This window comes from Cyrtonyx montezumae, unplaced genomic scaffold (genome assembly GCF_038088225.1).
Source record: "Cyrtonyx montezumae isolate F1298 unplaced genomic scaffold, pur_monq_1.0 scaffold_22, whole genome shotgun sequence".
Lineage (NCBI taxonomy): Eukaryota > Metazoa > Chordata > Aves > Galliformes > Odontophoridae > Cyrtonyx > Cyrtonyx montezumae.
Window position 1 is genome coordinate 58,009 of NW_027071959.1, and position 22,736 is coordinate 80,744.

The window sequence follows — 22,736 nt, forward strand, 5'->3', positions numbered from 1 at the left end:
GGGCAGTTCAAGTCCCTAGCCCTGCTGTGTGCTGCACGAGTGCTGCTCCTGGGCACAGCTGTCTCTCTGCAGCACTGCCCACTCATAGAAGCTCCATGTGTCCCAGGTGCCCCACACAGCTCAGCAGCAGGGGATGTGATTTCTTCTTCCCAGTCATCTCCCCTGAGATGTCCTGGGGATTCCAGGGCTGACAGCTCCTGAAAGGCAGCAGGATCATCACTGCAATACATACTTTCAAGTCAGATCAGTTAATCACCACATGTCCACTGGATTCCAGGAGCATGGTTGGACACGTCTGCACATGAGTGAAGCAGATGTCCAATCTGGAAACCTCTGCTCGTGGCATGTATGACTAAGGGGACAGATCAGGACAGGGAGGGGTTGGCTTCCCTTATACAGCCCAGTGATGCAGCTCAGGCAGTGCAGACATAACATTACACAATCATAGAATGGTTCAGGTTGGAGGGGACTTTACAGATCACCTAGTTCTGGCCTCTAACCACAGGCAGATTTGTAAACCATTAGATCAGGTTCCCAAGGATCCCATCCAACCTGGCTTTGAATCTCTCCAAGTTTGGATGGTGCTTACAGAAATTTGTCCTATTACTATCAGATACTCTCATCCTAACTCTAGGGTTAGGCACCTCATCCACTGATGGAAACCCTGGGGTTGAAATTGGATTAAGTTCCCCACTGGACTCTGGCACTCAGGAATCCTCTTAGTTGAGTTCAGATGTGTACAATGAGGTGTCTGCTTGTGATCCCCACATCCAATCCTTGGTCTTTATTCAGCAGTAACTCAGTCGCTCACACACTACTCAGTGATGATGAAGGTGCATGGGGTGCTGGGGTGCTGTGTGCTAGTGCTTGCAAACTGTGGTGGAAAATCTCTGAGATAGACACCTCCTTCCTGAGCATCAGTTGGAGCCAGAAGGAGGTATGCTTGGCCATCCTAAATGCCACCAGAACCCTGTGCCTTTTGCACCTATCCCCATGGAGCATGTAGTGTTATTCCGCTGACCAAATGGATGAGCTCACAAAAGAAGAGCCGGATCTTCCTCTCTGCTCCATCTGTGGCATACTGTGGAGTTGAAGGCATTACAAAGCTATGACGCATCTCCATTCTTTCTGTGATGACACTTGAGCTTGCTCTGGGCTCTCATTTTAAAGGCATCAGAAGAAGCCTAAGGATATGTCTGTTCCCAGTTGACAGGAAGGTAGCAAAAAAGGTTGTTCCAGTTCTAAAGAAGAGCAAGAAAGAAGACCCCAGCAATTAAGGACCTGTCAGTGTCACTTCAGTGCCAGATAAAATTATGGTTAAAGTGATGTAGAGAGTTATTGAAAAACAGTTGCTTTTGGTCACAGCCAACTCTGGTTCACGAGGGGAAGATCTTGTTTAACTTCATGTCCTTTGGTGACACGGTCACCCATGTAGTTGATCAAGGGAAGCCAGTTGATGTTATATGTTAGGATTTCAGTAGAGCATTTGTTTCTCACGTTATCCTTCTAGAAAAATGGTCTGGCATATGGAGAGATAGAAATGCACTGTGATGGGTGAGCGTTTGGCTGAAGGGTCAGTAAAATAACCCAGTGGGTTATTGTAAATGGGGTTCCATCAGCTTGGCAAGTGGTCACTAACAGGGATTCGCAGGGCTGTGTTTTAGAGCCACTTCTCTTTAATGTTTTCATCACCGGCTTACATGAAGAACTAGAAGATGTTTTCAGGAAATTTTCTGATGATTTTGGATCGGGTGGAGCTGTTGACTCCACTGAAGGTGCATAGGCCTTGCAGAGAGATGTGGATGACTTAGAGAACTAGCCAATCACAAACCACTTGAAGTGAAACAAGAACAAGTGCCTGATTCTGCAGCTGCGTAGGGGCAACCCTGGCTGTACTCACGGAGTAGGGTATGGGACAGGATATTCTAGGATTCTGTGATAGTGGATATGAGCACGGTGATGTTGGAGTCACTGTGCTGTCTCAGTGCACAGAAGCTCAGTGACAAGAGCCATGTGACAAGAGACTTGGTGGTATGGACATCAGTGATGTCAGAATTACTGAGTTGTTGCAGTGGTCTGTATTACAGTGATGCCAGAGTCACTGGGCTGTCACAGCAGGCAGGAGTGTGTTGATGTTGGAGTTACAGCACAGAGATGCCAGAGTCACAGTGCTGTGAAGGAGAGATAAGGAGTGATGACACATCAATACAGACTGAGGGCTGATCTGCAGGAAAGGAGCTCTGCACATGAATTAGCATCAAACATGCCAAACTCTCCCAGTGAGGTTGTGGTGCCTCCACCTTGAGCCTGAGAGATCTGAAGTTCAAAGATTCATTGTGCTTGACTACTTGTTCAGACTGGGCCCTTCTCACATCCAAATCCTGTGATGAGGCACATTGCCCATGTGGGACTTGGTCCTCACAACATCTTGCACCCCACGAAGAGAGCTGCTGTTCCCTTGACTTTCACTTGATATCACACAAACCTCCATCCCTATGCCACAGGAAGGTCCCTGAGCCAACATGAGGGACAGGATCTCCCTTCCAATGCTCTGGGGATCAGGGCTCGGCCTTTCTGCTTCGTGAGATAACAAAGGGTTTTCTCAGCATCACAGCCATGATCACAGTCCCTTTGTCAGCCTGTAACCATGACTTCCAATGATCTGCTCCAACAAGTCCCTGGAGAGGCTGTGTTGATAATGGCCCTCCGTGGGGCCTATTCTTACTCCAAAGTCACTGCTACTTCTGACTTTAACTTCTTGAGCTCTTTCTGCTAACTTCTCTCTGCAATGGATGTTGGACTCAGCAGCAAATTTCCCCTGGGGCCCATTTCAGTCCAAGAGCCCTCGTGTGCCCTGTGCCTTCCTATCATCTTCTTCAAGTGTTCAGAACTTGTACAGCACGTTGGAGAAGTGTCTGGAGAGAGTCTAAAGATGAAGAGGCTCATGAACATCTAACAGGCCAAATTGTTTACTTAATTACAGTCTGGCTTCAAAAAGAATTTGGAGCAGCACTCAGCAATGGATGTTGATCCAGGATGTTCCCGAATTAATTTGTTCTGACACTGTGCAGACAAACATCCTCCTTGACTTTCCCACCCCATTTCTACTCACATTGGCCCCATGGGAAATGCATGACTTTTCCTCTGAAGTCACCCTCTCAGTGTTAAACCTCCTCTGCACGGACTCCACCTTGCTTTCCTTAGAGAACCAGCTGCACATGGACAAAGAAAGATTTATTTTTTTTGTGAACAAACAGAAAGAGACACGATGCAATTGAATGAATAGTAAAACAGTCTTCAACTGCATGCCATGTCCAAGCTGCATCTCATAAAGCTTGTCTTTCACAGGGAACATTTGTATAAGAAATGAGTTAGACAGAGATAGGAAGGGATAGATATAAATACAGTTAAGGAGTTGTCAAAAGAGTTCATTTGACTTTGGATAGATGGATGGAGCAAGTTCCAAACTCCCTGATGGTCACGAAGCAGCCAGGGAATTGGGAGGTATCTGAGTGAAGACCGAGCGAGGGATGGGGGAAATCTGGAGAGCAGTGGGAAGAGCATGTGTCCAGATGACCTGCTGAAAACATGCCCTGACTTGTGGTCATTTATTTTTTTATTCTCTTTTGCAATGTTACTGACATTAGCATCTTTCAGATTTATAGCTTCAAAAAGGAAAGAAGATCCATTTGTGTCTTGCACAGAGCCTGGTGCCCCCAAAACATCCTGCCCAGAACTGCCCGTGGTAGCCCTCAGGGTTTGCACTGACTGAGTCACACTGTGTACCGATCTCTTTTCATTTCCTCAGATCTTGTTTTAGATGGTCACATGCAGCACAGGATGCTTCATGCCCTGTAAACATCTGCTCTCTTCCCATCAGCAGTCAGCCATAGGGTCCCATGATAAGCCAGGCTGGAAGAGAACCTGGGGGATGTCTGCAGCCCAACCTGTCAGAAAGAGGGACACACCAAGTTGTTCAGAATTTGCACCTGATGAATTTTCCAAGCCTCCATGGGCAGAGACTGCAGAGCCTCATTGGATGACATGCACCAATTCTTGTATCAGCTGGTGGTGAAAAATGTGCTTTTCTGAAGCACAGGCCAAAACTCTTTTATCTCCCAACACACACCATGGGGAAGGGCTTGGCTTTGTGCTCTCCATCACGTCCTCCAGGTTCTGGCAGGCTGCAGTGAGATCCCCTTCAGCCTTCCCTTCTCCAGGCTGGACAGGCCCAGGTCCCTCAGCCTCTCCTCACGCGTGAAGTGTTCAAACCCAGTCCTCTTGTTTGAGCCTTCCCAACCCCAGTTCAGCTTGCTGACATCTTTCTTGTGTCGAGCCTCTGAAATGACTAGGCACTACTCTGCGTATTGCTTTCTCTCCTTCCAACCCAAAGCCATTCAAGGTTTCTGTGATTTCTGTCAGTCTCTTCCAACTCTGGATCCTGTTTCCTTAGGTGCTCGGTGTTCACCTCTTCTTGCATCAGCATTTCCCAACTGTTTCTGGCATTTAGGATACCAAGATGTCCAATCCAACTGATAAACAGTGAGATCAGGAAGGAAATGAGTATCAGTGATTTTTCCATGTCCTGTCTCACCAGGTTCCTTGCCCCATTCTACTGTCGGCCCACAGTCTCCCTAGCCTTCCTTTTCTTGCTTACACATTTCTTTAAGCTCTCTCTCCCTTTGATATGCCTGGACACGTTCAATTGCAGTGGAACTCTAGCTTTGCTAAACTCATCTCAGCAGGAACACTGGGAAAAATCTCTGCATTGCTCTGTTTGGGTTTGATCAGGGCGATCTTTCCCATTCCTGCAGGACTTCTGACATTGCTGCTTGGCTTTCTCTTCCTTGGAATGGACTTTTTCTTCTTGGAAGTTCTGATCCTTAGGTAGATAAGACCTTTTTTGACCCCATTCCCCTCAGAGATTTACCTTGCCTTCCGGTATTCCACAGACACTTGAAGAATCCAAGCTGTGTTCCGCTGAAGCCCAAAGTTGTGAGCTTCTCTTTTGCCCTCCCTACAGACACCTGAGCTCCACCATGCCATGGCTACTGCAGCCCAGGATGCCTTTGACCTTCACATTCCTCACAAACCCTCCTTGCTGGTGAGTATGAGATCCAGCAGAGCACCTCTTCTCTTTAGTTCCTCTTTGGCTTGGTCATGAAGCTGTCAGCCGTGCTCTCCAGGGATCTTCTGGATGGCTTATGCCCTGCTGTGCTGTCTCTCCAGAAGATGCTGGAGTGAGTATAGCCCCTGACTGTGACAAGGGCCTCAAAATGTGGGGCTCCTGTTTGTCTTTTTAGGTCCCCTTCCTCTTGTTCTTCCTGATCAGGAAACCAGTAACAGGCACTGCTGGTCTCCTCTTTAAGCCATTTCCATCAGTTCACAGTGGGATCCTCTCCAGGCAGAGCACAGTGTGCTCTCATATAGAGAGCAGTAGTAGTCCTTGACCACCCCCTGTGAAGAGTCCTTATCCCTCTTTTTCATCGCTTCACAGGTGGGAACCATCCTGCCATGTTTCGGTGATCCAAGAAGAACCTAAGTCTGCAAATGCAAAAAAGATTTCTAGCTCAAGGAGTTCATATTTTCGGTGTTCTCCTTAGTTTAAAGACACTTTAGAAAGCTTTCCATTCCCAAAGCATCACTGGATGTATCCTGGCTGGATCCTGTGTCTACACAATGGTAGTGGTGCTCAGAAGGTGGCACGCGAGCAACAGAGCCATTGTGGGGCTTGGAGCTGTCCAGCCAGCACCAACACTCCTAGGGCATGGCTTTCCTGAAGGTGCTGTGCTGCATTTTGCCAGCTGACTGTGGGTGTGCTGGAGACCCGAGGGAACTGCCATTCAAAAGAGAGCCCAGAACAAACTCAGGTGTCATCATTGAAGGAGCGTAGGTGTGTCCTAGCTTTGTAATGCCTTGAACTCCAGAATATGGCACAGATGGAGCAGAGACAATGACCTGGCTCTTACGCTGAGCTCATCCATTCGGTCAGCGGTATAACTCGGCATGCTCCAAGGGGACAGGTGAAAAATGATACTCTCAGGTGTCCTAAAATCAGAGCTCTGGTGTCATTTAGGATGGCCAAGAATACTCCCATTCACATTTGGCCCCCAGATAATGCTCAGAAAGGAGGTGGCTATCTCTGAGGTTGTCTACCGCAGCTTGCAGGCAGTGTTGCCCACATCTAGGAGCACCCCAAGCACCTTGTTCATCAGCAATTGTCTGTAAGTGAGCAAGTGACTCTCCTGAAATTTTTACACACGGACGGTAGTGAGGCTCTGGAACAGACTGCCCAAGGAGGTGGTGGATGCCCCAACCATGGAGGCATTCAAGGCCATGTTGGATGGGTTGTTGGACAACATGATCTGGGGGTTGGCAACGCTGCCCACGGCAGGGGGGTTGGGAGTGAGTGACTTTAATGTCCCTTCCAACCTAAGCCATTCTGTGTTTCCATTATGTGTGATTCTGTGATGATCCAGAAGCCTTTCAGAAGCTGTTGGCCATGGAGACTCATGGACATCTCCAGGGAGATGGGGAGAAGAAAATCACATCCTCTCCCGCTGAGTTGGGCTGGTCCCCTGCGACACAAGGAGCTCATACAAGCGGGCAGAGCTGCAGAGAAACAGCTGTGCCCGGGAGCAGCTCCTGTGCACCACGTATTAATGCTGGGGGCATGATCTGCAGGTGATAGGGGGAGAAGAGAGAAAGGAGAGGGAACTTACAGGATGTGTGGGATGTGAGCAGGCTGTGAGCTCACTGGAGCAGCATTACTCACAGCCTTAAACACAGTAAGTCTCTCGCTGCAGGCAATGCAGCTGCTTTTCCTGGAGGGATCAGTAAATCGGGGATATCTCATGGCAGCTCAGGCTGCAATCGCTCTGTGTTTCTTTCTCATGGAAAAAGACCTGCTCCATCTGAGGGCTTCCCTGCTGCAACTTCAGAACACAGCCCTGAGGGCTGCGTGTCCCACGACGGCTGCAGGCTGTGCTGCTGGGGTTGCAGTCGGGTGCCCAGGGCTGTCGTGCAGAGCAGGGTCCCTGCTGTGCCCCAGGGGCTGTGCCGGGGCAGGGACTCTGCCGCCTGCCAGGCTCAGCACTCAGCCTGCCCGGGGAGCTGCCCAGGGTGCTGTGGGGAGACGTGTGGGCAGGGCAGGGGACTTCTGCTGCCACAGCTGCTGTCTGGGGCAGGGCATCACAGCTCCACTGCACCCCAGAATGTTTCCAAGGGTTTTTTGCAAGAGGAGAGACAAGGCAGGAATTTTCCATTTGCTGTTCTTAGGGAAGGGAAAAGGGTTGGATTCAGGAATCTGAAAGGAGCTGGGAAATAGCAACACGTCTCCGAGAATCCTGCATTGCTCCTTTCTCAATCTGCCGTTCTGTGAACAGTCTCCTAAGATGCTTTCAGCCTTCCCTCTCCCTTGTCATTTACAGCAGACATGAACACGTGCTTACCCTGCCAACAGGACACTTTATCAAAGGCAAACCTAATTGCACAGAGTTTGGATTGAGAGCTCTGAGAGTAGACGTGGTAAAGGTATGGGATGTGGAAACTGACTGTCTCTGAGGATGGTCTTGATTTGTCATTGTCTTCTGAACTCCTAACAGCAACTCCACGCCCAGGAACAGCAGAGCAGATGCCCAACAGCAGCTCCATCAGCGAGTTCCTCCTGCTGGTGTTGACAGACATGCGGCAGCTGCAGCTCCTGCACTTCTGGCTCTTCCTGGGCATCTACCTGGCTGCCCTCCTGGGCAACGGCCTCATCAGCACAGCCGTAGCCTGCGACCAGCGCCTGCACACCCCCATGGACTTCTTCCTCCTCAACCTAGCCCTCCTCGACCTGGGCTGCATCTCCACCACTCTGCCCAAATCCATGACCAATGCCCTCTGGGACACCAGGGCCATCTCCTACGCAGGATGTGCTGCACAGATATTTTTCTTTTTTTTTTTTGTTTTCAGCACAGTATTCCCTTCTCACAGTCATGGCCTATGACCGCTTTGTTGCCATCTGCAAGCCCCTGCACTACAGGACCCTCCTGGGCAGCAGAGCTTGTGCCACCATGGCTGAAGCTGCCTGAGGCACTGGGTTTTTCTTTTCCCAGCTGCACACTGCCAATACATTTTCTATACCACTTTGCCTGGGCAATGTTCTGGACCTTTTTTTTTTTTTTGTGTGTGTGTGTGTGAAATTCCACAGATCCTCAAGCTCTCATGCTCGCAATCAGACTACCTCAGGGAAACTGGATTTACTGTGGTAAGTGTTCTTGCCATATTTGGGTGCTTTGTATTCATAGTGCTGTCCTACGTGCACATTTTCAGGGCCGCGCTGAGGATGCCCTCTAAGCAAGGCCGGCAAAAAGCCTTCTCCATGTGCCTCCCTCACCTGGCCGTGGTTTCCCTGTGTGGGCACGGACTTCTTTGCCTACCTGAATCCCCCTTCCCTGTTCTCCCCATCCCTGAACCTGGTGGTGTCATTTTTGTACTCAGTAGCGCCTCCAACACTGAACCCCCTCATCTACAGCATGAGGAACCACGAACTCAAGGATGCAGTGGGGAAAATGATGGCAAGGACACATTTCAGCAGGGATTAACTTCTCATCTTTCTCTACAACTGACTCACTGTTGTTCCTGTAGGAGGCTCATATTACGCATTTTCACCTTTAAAATGCTTATTTATTTCTATTAATTGATACTTTTTTTTTCTGTTCATATATATGTGTGAGTGCACAATTTATATTATTGGTTATTATGTTCCTAAACATGCGTTTGGATTCTGTCTGCTTCTACTGAGGCATCACGCTGCTCTCTATCTCCTGAAGCCCATATGAATTCTGGGTCAGTGCTGACTCTCACACAGCCTCTGTTCTTATCTCTGTATCTATAGAGAAATGAGATGCCAGCAGGCACTGTGGTGATACAGGCTGGATTAGCAAAAGGGATGCACGTTTTAGCCTACGGACCAATATATTAGTTCATCAAAAGGAATCCAATTGTGCTCATCCTGAAACTTTTTCTTGGGTTGCTCTGGTTTCGCTTAGGACGGCCAAGAATACTCCCATTTAATCTCTGTCGAAACCGGGTAGACGTCACCGCAGACCGCAAGCCTCCCCAGCAGCGCCCTCTTGACGCCTCCTCGGATCGCTCAGCTCTGTCGGAGTAGGGTAGACGTGGCCGAACATTGCACGACGACCCTGGGGCGCCCTCTAGGCGCCTCAGCTTAGCACGCTCAGCTCCGTGGAAACCGGGTAGACGTGGCCGAAGATCGCACGGCGCCCCGGCTGCCACCTCCGTCTTTGGCCGCCGCCGCTCGCGACGAGAGACCGAGTCGTCCGTAGCCGGGAAGACGTTTCCGGCGTTCCCTAGCGGCACCAGCATCGAGACACGGACGCCACCGTTCGAGACGCGCGAGACGGCTGTTGTGTAGACCTGGCCGGCATTTCGAGACGCAATGTGCAGCGACCTCTTCCCGCCGCCATTAGGGAAGCGAGCGACGGATGTAGCCGGGTAGACGTGGCCGGCATTTTTAAAACGCGCTGTGATTTCTCACCACCGAGAAGCGCGTTTCTCCCCCCTGGCTGGGTGGCAGGGGCTATTGTGGCTGGTAGGTGTCATACTCCAATATAAAGGAGGGAGAGGAGGTTCTTTATATGTATATGTATACCCGATGGCGAGATTAAGACACAACAGATCAAATGTTAGCCCAACCAGTTTATTACAAATACTAGTTGCTTAGGGATATGGGGAAGGGAACGTGGGCAATAGAAAAGAGATGAAAAGCAAGAAGACTTGGCAGAAAGCAAGAGAGATATCATCACCACCATGGATCCAGCGAGGTTCGTGGTAGGCCCGTTGATCTCAGGAACTTGTCTGGTCACCACAGGGGATGGGAGATGGCAGCAAGCAGGCCTCAGGGTCCATCCTAAGTCTCTTTGGGAGTTCTCCTCAAAGATTTTTACTTTGGGAGTTCTTCTCCAAAGTTCATTTCTGAAAGTTCTTCTCCCTCCCAAAATCCTTAGTTCAGTGAAGGCCTTTTATCCCTCATTTCTCAGGCGTTTATTTGTGTCACATATCTGGCCCTACAGATAAGCCAGCAGCAGATGTCACCTTCATTGCCATGCAGGAGCATTGTCTTTGTGGTGGTCAGCTTCTCCAATCCGTACCCCCACGGAAAAGACTATTTGCACCTATTTCTGCTTATCTTTACAACCATAAGCAGAGACAATGGCACCATAACACCCATCCAGATAACCGGCAGTTATCAGTCAGAGTCTTGTCACCAGAAAAGGCCTTATGAAGCAAACTTTGAGACAAAGAAAAACAGTTTCTGTCTTTCACACCACCCGTGGCTCAAAGATTGCTTGAAACTTATGCGCAAACATCTGTCCAGGGTGTTGAGGGAAAGAAAAAAAAAAAAAACAAGCAGAAGGAAAAAGAGTTGTGGGGGGAGTAAGGAGGAATTAAATGTTACAAAATTGCTGTAACAGATTTCTCGGGCTTAGTTACAAATGTTACTCTGATCTGTTGGATTTGTCCATCATTAGTTGAAGCAGTTACAATGTGCATTGAAGATACTGAATAAGTTGAATATAACAAGGAATCATTCAAGGAATAGACAGAAGGTTTGCAACAACACACAATAGTTAAAATAGAATACATTTCACCTATGAGCCACCCGGAGGCCAGGGAAAATAAAAACGATTCGAGTCCAGGCCTTTCCAAGTTTGGACAGCAACATGGGCAATTTTCCATATACCCTGGGCAATTTGTTAAACAGCTTTACCATTTCCATCGATTTTAGACAACAACTAGAGTTATTCTCTTTGCCACAAACAACCTATTCCTTAACAACATACCAAGCACTAACTGGTTTTGTAATGCCATTATCAGTACTTGTTGCATTGGTGATTTTATTTCTCAGAAAGTATATCTAGTCTAATTCAACAATACGTGGATTTGCCATGTAATGTTTTCAAAGATCATAGATGGAACAAACATGTTTTCTAATAGGCTGAGTGAAGGTATAACTTCACCACACTGCAATACTGCATGTTGCTTCAAGGTTAAATATGAACAGAATTGTCATTTAAGCATCTCAAAAGTGACTGAAATGCTGAGAAAGATATATACCAGTTTTGCAAGTTCAAGTATTGTTATTGTCCATAGAACTTTCACGGGATAGTGTGTTTAGGATATCCCATAATATAAAACATTAGAGAAACACACACAGAAACATCACAGAAACATACACCTTACTTAACAAAACATAAACACTTTCCAACAACCATGTTTTGGATGGAACTCCTGGACTGGTGTTACAATAAACATCATAATGGGTTTCTTTTTGTGGCCACATCTGACCAACATTAGATGGGTCCCTTGGTTCATTTCCAAATTTATCAGGAAGTTGGAAACACCATAGCAGAGTTACATGCAAATCATAATCAGTTTGATAAAAAGAGGTGGAAGAAGGGATCAAAAGGAATGGCATTACTGTGCAGGGAGTAGCCAGTAAGCCAGCAAAACCTGTGAAAACTCAAACCCAAGTGTGACGCACCTAAAGACAACACCCACACCCACAACAACCTGAAACACGATACTATGCAACCCAAATACAATGTAATACAGTGTAATCAAGAGGTATAGTCAGCGTTCTAGTACGATCAAATCTTGAGCATTTGTCCCAAAACACAAATGATTAAAGTCAGCTGTCTGCCTTTCTGTGTCCAGCGGGCGTCTTCTGTAAAACAAAAGAGGACATCGTCTTGCCCTTTTGGGGCTTGTTAATATGGTTAAAATGAGGGAATAATTCTGTGAGTGGTACTTTGGTATTCTTTTCCCAGGCATCCTTAGCCTTCTAAGCGTATTTAACAGGTCGTTTCCTTTTGTTGTAAGTTTTCTAATGTACATCCACCCTCCTCCCCCCTACTCACTTGAGAGGGGTGAGAGCATTAGTTTTCCTGCGGTCCTAGTGCCCATACTGACTCCAAAGTTGGGGACACTTCGAGGTGGAGTGTCACTTCTTTCGGGCTTTTGTTTTGGCCAGCCATTAACTAACTTCTCTAATCTGTCTGTAGGCAATCCATCCATTAGTTCTCGCGGAATGCCCTTCTGCCGGCCCAGCATCCAAAAACTATTACGTTTATGATTTATATTTTGCCCACTTGGTTTCACTGAAAATGAGAACCTTTTAGATCTGTGGGGGTCCCGGTTAGATAGGGGAGGGGTCGAATTGGCCAGTGCACTCCTCACTGCCTTTATCTCAAATTTACTGTTGGAAGAAGTCACTGGTCCATATTTTCTCCCATAGTTAATTAATTCTTGGACAACCTCCCCCCACGTCCATACTTTGCATCCTGACTGCAGACGATTAGGGGTTGCAGCACCTTCTGAAGCTGCCTGAATTCTTTCTCCCTGAGGCATAGCCTGTATTTTTCCTTGTAGTTGTATACCTATAGGTTTTAATGATTCAGGAAGCCCCCTTATTAAAGGAGTCATCCTCTCAGGATCAACAGGCATCATCATAGGTGATTTATGGTGGGGCTGCAGCTGTCTATCATACATCATTTGCAGACAAGCAGCCTTTTGAACACTTTCCACTAACTGATCAACTGTCCCAGTAATGGCAAGGGGGTCTCCTCTTTCTAAAGGGTTAAGACCACCTGCCCAATAGGCAACTCTCTGTGTTAGGGACCAAGGAGCACAATTGTTACCAGTAGTTAAAAATACTCCTGGTCCCCAATAGCTTTCAGCCTCTTTTTCGGTTAAAAGTATCTGGTCTCCACCCGTGAGGCTGACCCTCCATACGCACTCTGTTTCTGATTCTTTAGGAGAGCGGCCAAAATCTCTTTTCAATTTTGCTAGCTCAGTAGCAGAGAAAGGGGTTTCTTTAATGTTCATTTGAGGATCTAAATCCTCACCATTATCGTATGAATACTCAGTTTTTATTAAAGGATGCAACTGAGCTGGGGGAGCTTCTAATTTGTCAATATTTGCCTTTAAACCTTGCAATTCTTCCCTTGGATAAGTTTTCTCTTGAGGTGCACTAGTATCACTAGCATCCTTACCCGTTAACACTTCCCTTAAGACCATTTGCAACAGATCAGAATTATGTTTTTCCCTTTCTAACTGCTTCTCTAGGTTTGCAATTTGATTTTGCAGAGATTTTATCAGCTCCTGACTAACTGATTCCTGCAGTGCTTGTAAAGCTTGGCTCTCTGCTTTAAGCTGCTGGTCGCGGAATTCTATGGCTGCAACCAGAGCTGAACCCAATACCGCACAAATGAATGCCTTCCCTTTCCCAGCTCGGGTACGAGCGTTCTTTTGCAGAACATTAATACAGTCTGAAACACTCTGCAAGTTATGCCAGTTCTGCCATGCCCACTCTACCCCTGTTAACGAGGGTTTGGCACCGTGCTTTTCTAAAAGGTCAAATAACAAATCTTCACCTTTCATTGTGACTACACTGTCACTCATTTTTCAATGTGCAGAAAGATCTACACGGAGAAAGAGAGAGGGAACAGTATCCAAAACTTTGAGTCAAACAAATGCAATTGCTCAAATCACTCCTCTGTTTACTGAGAGGAGTATGCAAAAGTCAAAGAAGATCAAAGAAAATGCAAATACGTAAATCGCTTCTCACTTCCCTGTGAAGCCACAGAGAAAAAAAAAAAAAAAAAAGTCAAACCCCACACCTAAGTTATGAAGAACCCTTACATTTCGAGAATGCACAGTAATCTTCATCTTTGGGATGAGGTTCAATAAGACCAAGTGCCGGGTCCTGCACTTTGGCCACAATAACCCCATGCAATGCTATAGGCTTGGGGCAGAATGGCTTGAAGAATGTAGAGAGGAAAAGGACCTGGCAGTGTTGGTTGATGCTCGGCTTAACATGAGCCGGCAGTGTGCCCAAGTGGTTCACTCTTCTCTGGGTGGAGAACTGGCTGGAGGGCTGTGCCCAGAGGGTAGTGGTTAATGGAGTTAAGTCCAGCTGGCGTCCTGTTACAAGTGGTGTCCCCCAAGGGTCAGTTTTGGGGCCCATCTTGTTTAATATCTTTATTGATAACCTAGACGAGGGGATTGAGTGTACCCTCAGTAAGTTTGAAGATGACACCAAGTTGGGAGGATGTGTCAAACTACCTGAGGGTAGGGAGGCCTTTCAGAGGGATTTGGATAGGCTGAACATCTGGGCTGAGCTCAATGGGATGAGGTTCAATGAGAGCAAGTGCCGGGTCCTGCACTTTGGCCACAATAACCCCATGCAATGCTATAGGCTTGGGGCAGAATGGCTTGAAGAATGTAGAGAGGAAAAGGACCTGGCAGTGTTGGTTGATGCTCAGCTTAACATGAGCCGGCAGTGTGCCCAGGTGGCCAAGAAGGCCAACAGCATCCTGGCCTGTATTAGAAATAGTGTAGCCAGCAGGAGCAGGGAGGTGATCATCCCCCTGTACTCAGCTCTGGTGCGGCTGCACCTCGAGTACTGTGTTCAGTTTTGGGCCCCTCACTACAAGAAGCACATTGAGGCCCTGGAGCGTGATCAGAGAAGGGCAACCAAACTGGGGAGGGGTCTGGAGCACAAGTCTTATGAGGAGCGGCTGAGGCAGCTGGGATTGTTTAGTCTGGAGAAGAGGAGGCTCAGAGGAGACCTTATTGCACTCTACCACTTCCTGAAGGGGGGTTGTGGTGAGGAGAGGGTGGGCCTCTTCTCCCTGATAAATAATGACAGGACAAGAGGGAATGGCCAGAAGTTGCACCGGGGAAGATTTAGATTAGACCTGAGGAAACATTTTTTTTCTGAAAGAGTGGTCAGGCACTGGAATGGCCTGCCTAGGGAGGTGGTTGAGGCACCATCCCTAGTGCTGTTCAAGAAGCGTTTAGATGAGGTGCTAAGGGATTTGATTTAGTACTTGGGTAGGGACAGTGATAGGAGGATGGTTGGACTAGATGATCTTGTAGGTCCCTTCCAACCTTATGAACCTATGAACCTATGAACCTATGAACGGGACTCAAAATTACTTCCCAAGAGGCATACACATAAACAGTTCTAAAGACACAGTTAAGTTTCAATATGCGGAGTGATTCTTCCTGGAGAAGTGCTCACGTCTAAATTATCACAATTATCACTCCTTGCAACTCCAGGAGGCACACACAGGAAAAAAGGTTCAAATTTCACACTTAAAACTCAGTATGCGGAGTGATTCTTTCTGGAGAGGCACTCACATCTAGATTATCAAAAATATCACTCCGGGCAACTCCAGAAGGTACACACATCAACTGTACCTGGAAGGGCAACACTCTCACATCCGGGTATCCTGCCGACTACGCCATTAAAAATGTCACGCTCCAATATAAAGGAGGGAGAGGAGGTTCTTTATATGTATATGTATACCCGATGGCGAGATTAAGACACAACAGATCAAATGTTAGCCCAACCAGTTTATTACAAATACTAGTTGCTTAGGGATATGGGGAAGGGAACGTGGGCAATAGAAAAGAGATGAAAAGCAAGAAGACTTGGCAGAAAGCAAGAGAGATATCATCACCACCATGGATCCAGCGAGGTTCGTGGTAGGCCCGTTGATCTCAGGAACTTGTCTGGTCACCACAGGGGATGGGAGATGGCAGCAAGCAGGCCTCAGGGTCCATCCTAAGTCTCTTTGGGAGTTCTCCTCAAAGATTTTTACTTTGGGAGTTCTTCTCCAAAGTTCATTTCTGAAAGTTCTTCTCCCTCCCAAAATCCTTAGTTCAGTGAAGGCCTTTTATCCCTCATTTCTCAGGCGTTTATTTGTGTGACATATCTGGCCCTACAGATAAGCCAGCAGCAGATGTCACCTTCATTGCCATGCAGGAGCATTGTCTTTGTGGTGGTCAGCTTCTCCAAGCTGTACCCCCACGGAAAAGACTATTTGCACCTATTTCTGCTTATCTTTACAACCATAAGCAGAGACAATGGCACCATAACACCCATCCAGATAACCGGCAGTTATCAGTCAGAGTCTTGTCACCAGAAAAGGCCTTATGAAGCAAACTTTGAGACAAAGAAAAACAGTTTCTGTCTTTCACAGTAGGTACCTGGCTCAGTTCTGAAGGAGTACCGTGCAGACAGGAGGATGTCTCGCTTGGACTGGAGGGCGTCTCTTTCAGGTTGGAAGATGTCCATGTTGGATTGGAGAGCTTCTTGTTGAGACTGGAGGGCAACTCACTTGGTCAGGAGGGAGTCTAGATTGGACTGGAGAGTCTGATTGTCAGCTAAATGACTCTCTTTCTGGATCGGGAGATTGTCCCTTTCAGCTCGGAGACTCTCTCGCTCTATTTCAAAAACTCGATGCCTCTCTGGGATAGTATTGAATAAGGCCCGGTAAGCATAAGCCAGACCCCAAATACTTTGGGCCTCCTCAGATCTGTTTGAGCCGCAACATCCCTGTCTCAAATATCCGCATAAGTTCTCAGGATCTTGCAGGTGTTCAGGAGAAAAGTTCTATGACACCGGTGATGCCCATTTCTCTAAAGTCTCTCTTAAGTCCCTCCAAACTCCCTGCCAGTCAGTATTCTCTGGCTCTGGGGAAGGCTTTCTCAAAGTATTATAAATACAGATACTGATGAAGAGTACATTCAGGGAGACTGACACCACAATCATTATGAGCACTGGATGATGTATGGGAACTGCTGAATCACGGCCTGAACCACTGATTGGTCACCTGAGGTGAGCACCAAGTCAGCCATGGGGGCACAGGTGAAGGTGATATACCTGTGTGGGTGGAAGGGGTGGAGCCTAGTTCCTCCTCTCTCAAACCCCATTTAAGGGCTGACCACCACCAGGGAAGGATCTCTTCTTGGAGATCCCTCCCATGTGGAGTCCTCTGCGAGCCTTGTCATCTTAAAGGTGAGCCATCTTCTCTTTTGTATTACCTGTATAACTGTTTGTATAGAACTACTTGAAATATACCATCTTCTATACTATTCCCTGGTGGAGTATCGTCATTAGGAGTTATTTACTCTACATTTGGCGAGCCAGGCAGCTCTAACTAAATCCATAATGTCGTTTATTTGGAGTATATTTAAATGGGCCAAGGGGGAGAACGTTACCCCCCTAGAACAGATAATCCCTGGTCTAATTCCAGGATTCATGGGGTCACCCTACTATGGATTGGCATCCGTTATTGAGAAATGGGGACCCATGCGGGTTCCAGGGACTGCCGCTCCTTCTCCATCTTATTTGACTGACTACTTTGTAGGATTAGATAAAGACATACTTATTACCAAGGAGCGGCGGTTAGCTGCCTCTGCAGTAGCCTGGCCATTAGTAATGGCCATACTCAAGTTAGATGTCGCAAATGTTAATATGGAAACTGAAAATCAGTTATTACGAGACCGTATTGAGAAACTGGAACAACAGCTGGGTACGTTAACAACCAAAAAGCCTGGCCTAAATGTCCCCACAAGACAAATAAGGAATATATTGGTAGAAGACACCCCAAAATCAGAGGAAGAAGACTCTGATATGACAGGGGAAAAGATCTCTAAGGCAGATCTCGAAACTCCATCTATGATGGACCCATTCGAGATTCGGCCTATTATAACTCAAAAAACAAAGAAGGTACAGGATAGACCAGCAGGGGTGCCTCCTGACCAATGGCCCCCTGCAGAAACCTGCCTCCATGTGACCGCTCGTCCATACACAGCTAATGAGTTGATGGACCTAGTACAACGGTTCCATCAGAAACCAAGAGAAAGCATACCATCATGGCTCCTAAGGTTATGGGATGCAGGAGCTGAAAGTGTTTTAGTAAATGGAACAGAAATGTCAAAATTAGCATCTATAACGATAAACCCGGCATTAAGACAAAGATTATATGCAGCTGTCCATTATAATGAGGAAAACCATTCTATTATAGATTGGTTGATGGCTGCATGCCGCTTAACATGGCCCAATAAAACCGATATCCCTCTTAATACTGGTTTGTGGTCCTCTATGGAGGACCTCCAGACCTATATCAGAGAACTGGGTATGAGGGAGGCTCTGTATGCGGACACTTTTGAAAGCCCCGATACGGAAAAATTTACAGCGGGCATGAGAGATCTAATACTACAGCAGGCCCCCTCCCACCTATATGGGATGTTGGTTTCCATATTAAATCCGTTGGTGGCATCAGAAGCCATCGTACAGCAGGCAGCCCAGTTAGTAGCAGACTTAGGGGAGACGGAGCGCGTAAGAACCAGGCGTAATGTTCGTATAGTGGAAGATGCTGAGGCCTTCCCTATTAGAACTAAAAAGCCTGCTCCACGGATGCCCCGATCAGGCCCCGTACGGGTATCCCGGAGGACTATGTTTAATGATCTCATACGGGCTGGGGTTGCATTTACCAAAATTGATGGGCAACCCAACCATGTTTTGTTACAGCTGTGGAAACAGCTTAGAAATGATCAGAAATTTCAGAGTGCTCCCAGAAAATCGGGAGTACGAATTATAGAAAAAACACCAACAACAACCTGGAATTTGGCTGACTTTATAATACCGAACAGAAGGAAAAAATATCCGCAGGTGTCACAGGCTACAGTGCCTGAGCCACCTGTGGCAAAAGATTTAGATCTGGCAAAATTCATGGATTAACGGAAAATTCTGGTCCCCATAGGGCCTCTAGCTGTGACCGGAGGCCCTATGTAGAACTAACAATATTCTGGTCCAGGACAAATGTGCAGAAGGTGATGGCTCTAGTGGATACTGGCGCAGAAACATCGATTATATATGGAGACCCAACGAAATTTAAGGGTAATAGAGTGATGATTGGTGGGTTTGGGGGACAGACTATTCCAGTCACCCAGACGTGGTTGAAACTGGGGGTTGGGCGTCTCCCGCCCCGGGAGTATAAGGTGTCGATTGCCCCAATTCCAGAATATATCTTGGGCATAGACATTCTATGGGGTCTGGCTCTCCAGACAACAGTGGGAGAGTTCAGACTACGGCAGAGGTACATTAGTATCCGGGCAATACGGACAATATTGAGGGGCCATGCGAAACATGAGCCCATTTGTTTGCCAAAACCACGCCGGATTACTAATGTAAGACAGTACAGACTCCCGGGTGGACAAGAAGAAATATCAAAAACAGTGCAGGAATTAGAGAAAGTAGGTATTATAAGGCCTGCACACAGCCCATATAATTCCCCCATATGGCCAGTACGGAAGTCGGATGGAACATGGAGAATGACGGTGGATTATAGGGAACTGAATAAGGTCACGCCGCCCATCCATGCGGCCGTACCCAATATTGCCTCCTTAATGGACACTCTTAGTAGGGAAATTAAAACCTACCATTGTGTCCTGGATTTAGCGAATGCGTTTTTTAGCATACCTATTGCTAAAGAATCACAAGATCAATTTGCATTTACGTGGGGAGGCAGGCAGTGGACCTTTCAGGTCTTGCCACAGGGGTACGTGCACTCACCAACATACTGTCATAATTTGGTGGCACGTGACCTGGCTGATTGGAGGAAACCAAACAGTGTGAACCTATACCACTATATTGATGACCTCCTGTTAACATCCGACTCACTGGAAGCAGTAGGGGAGGCAGCAGATTCATTAACTGCCTACCTAAGTGAAAGAGGATGGGCTATCAATCCTCAAAAAGTGCAAGGTCCAGGACTGTCCGTAAAATTTCTAGGGGTAGTCTGGTCAGGAAAGACCAAAGTATTACCTGATGCCGTCATAGATAAGGTTCAGGCATTTCCAGTCCCTACAACACCAAAGCAGCTGCAGGAATTCCTGGGTATATTGGGATATTGGCGTTCCTTTATACCTCATTTGGCGCAGCTGCTGAGACCTTTATATAGACTTACCAAAAAGGGCCAATTATGGGACTGGGGGAGAACAGAACAGGATGCTTTTCAACAGGCGAAACAGGCGGTTAAACAAGCCCAGGCACTGGGTATATTTGATCCTACCCTTCCAGCTGAGCTAGATGTTCATGTAACTCAAGATGGCTTTGGCTGGGGCCTGTGGCAACGTCAGAGTTCTGTTCGGACCCCCATTGGATTTTGGTCTCAGGTGTGGCATGGAGCAGAGGAAAGATATAGTATGATTGAAAAACAGTTATTGGCTGCCTATTCTGCATTACAAGCGGTAGAGCCAATAACCCAAACGGCCGAAGTTATAGTCAAGACTACATTGCCAATCCAGGGGTGGGTAAGAGATCTGACCCACCTTCCTAAGACGGGGGTGGCCCAGGCACAGACGGTGGCACGATGGGTTGCCTATCTCAGTCAGAGGAGTAGTCTATCTTCCTCACCGTTGAAAGAAGAGCTTCAGAAGATTCTTGGCCCAGTAACGTATCATAGTGATGCACCAAAACAAACTTCGGTTGCTCCACCACAGAAGAGTCCCGTCCAGGAAGGAAAATATCCTATTCCTGAAGATGCCTGGTACACGGATGGGTCCAGCAAGGGCAACCCAAGTAAGTGGAGAGCAGTAGCGTACCATCCTGCCACAGACACAATCTGGTTCGAAGAGGGGGATGGTCAAAGCAGCCAGTGGGCAGAGCTGCGGGCGGTGTGGATGGTTATAACCAAAGAACCTGGTGATGGTATCCTGAATATTTGCACAGATAGTTGGGCTGTGTATCGGGGGCTCACTCTTTGGATCGCACAGTGGGCCACCCAGGATTGGACTATCCACTCCCGACCGATCTGGGGCAAAGATATGTGGTTAGACATATGGAATACAGTCAAACACAGAACTGTGTGTGTCTACCATGTTTCTGGTCATCAACCCCTACAGTCACCAGGAAATGATGAAGCCGACACACTGGCCCGAGTTAGATGGGTTGAGAACTCTCCATCTGAGAATATCGCTTACTGGCTACATCAAAAGCTGCGGCATGCTGGGCAGAAGACCATGTGGGCAGCCGCTAAAGCGTGGGGACTGCCCGTACAACTATCGGACATCGCTCAAGCATGCCGAGACTGTGACGCCTGCTCTAAGATAAGACCGAGGTCGTTGCCTGAAACTACAGCCCATCTTGCTAGAGGACACAATCCTCTACAGAGGTGGCAGGTTGATTATATTGGGCCTCTCCCTCGGTCTGAGGGGGCGAGATATGCCCTAACCTGTGTCGACACCGCGAGTGGGCTAATGCAGGCCTATCCAGTACCAAAAGCCAACCAGGCATACACTATAAAGGCACTCACAAGGTTGATGGCTGCCTACGGGACACCGCAAGTCATCGAGAGTGACCAAGGAAGTCATTTCACGGGTGCAGTGATACAACGCTGGGCAGAAGAAAATAATATTGAGTGGCGATTCCACCTGCCATATAATCCAACGGGGGCAGGCCTTATCGAACGTTACAATGGTATTCTCAAGGCTGCCCTGAAGACAGACTCTCAGTCCCTGCAGGGGTGGACAAAGAGACTCCATGAGACCCTGCGGGACCTGAATGAAAGACCTAGAGATGGCAGACCCAGTGCCTTGAAAATGTTACAAACAATATGGGCCTCCCCACTTAGGATCCAAATTACGGGCACCGATAATGAAGTGAAACCTCAGATTGGCAATGAGAACAACCTTCTGCTCCCTGCCCCTGAGGACCTAGAACCAGGTACCAATAGAATAAAATGGCCCTGGAAGGTGCAGGTAGGACCACGATGGTGCGGCCTACTTGCACCTTGGGGGAGATTATTGGAGGTGGGGGGTTCGGTAGCTCCTCCGGTTATAGGTACATGGCCTACTGAAATAATGGTTAACACTCCAGTCTTCATTGCTAAGGGGACCCCTATCATGTCTCTGTGGCAGATCAGGACACCCCCTTTGGTGCCTGATATAGTCGTACAGCCACAGACATCGGGTCAAAGGGTCTGGTACAGGCGACCAGGGCGTGCCCCTGTACAAGCTGAAGTGTTAACCCAAGACAGGAATACGGCCTGTATCTTGCCCTGGAAAGCGGATCTTCCCCTCTTGGTACCTCTAAAACACTTGTATTACTCCCCATAAGTCTATGAATCACCAGAAGGAATCAAAACAATACTGCAGTGTTCCAGAGTTGTTATAAGACCATGTGAAGCATCTGGTGATGGTCTAACCGGGACTGATGACACGTAAGATGGACCTGCACTGTATGATTACATGCTTCCAGTAGATACCACCGAGCACTGGCCCAAAGAAGAGTTCGACGGATGCGCCGATCATCACTCATATCAGATTACATCAGCATGCGTTGCGACGGGCAATTATGTAAGCGTCGCGATGTATTGGGTCTCTGTATCAAGGGGAACTCACCTTATGGTTACTTGATCAGTGGTTCATGTCGTGAAGGGGTGGAGTGTATGGGAACTGCTGAATCACGGCCTGAACCACTGATTGGTCACCTGAGGTGAGCACCAAGTCAGCCATGGGGGCACAGGTGAAGGTGATATACCTGTGTGGGTGGAAGGGGTGGAGCCTAGTTCCTCCTCTCTCAAACCCCATTTAAGGGCTGACCACCACCAGGGAAGGATCTCTTCTTGGAGATCCCTCCCATGTGGAGTCCTCTGCGAGCCTTGTCATCTTAAAGGTGAGCCATCTTCTCTTTTGTATTACCTGTATAACTGTTTGTATAGAACTACTTGAAATATACCATCTTCTATACTATTCCCTGGTGGAGTATCGTCATTAGGAGTTATTTACTCTACAGATGAGCATCCAGAAAATGCATAATGAATTCAAATGAGAGGCCAGCAGTCTGTTTAAAAATCACCAGTTCCATAGAG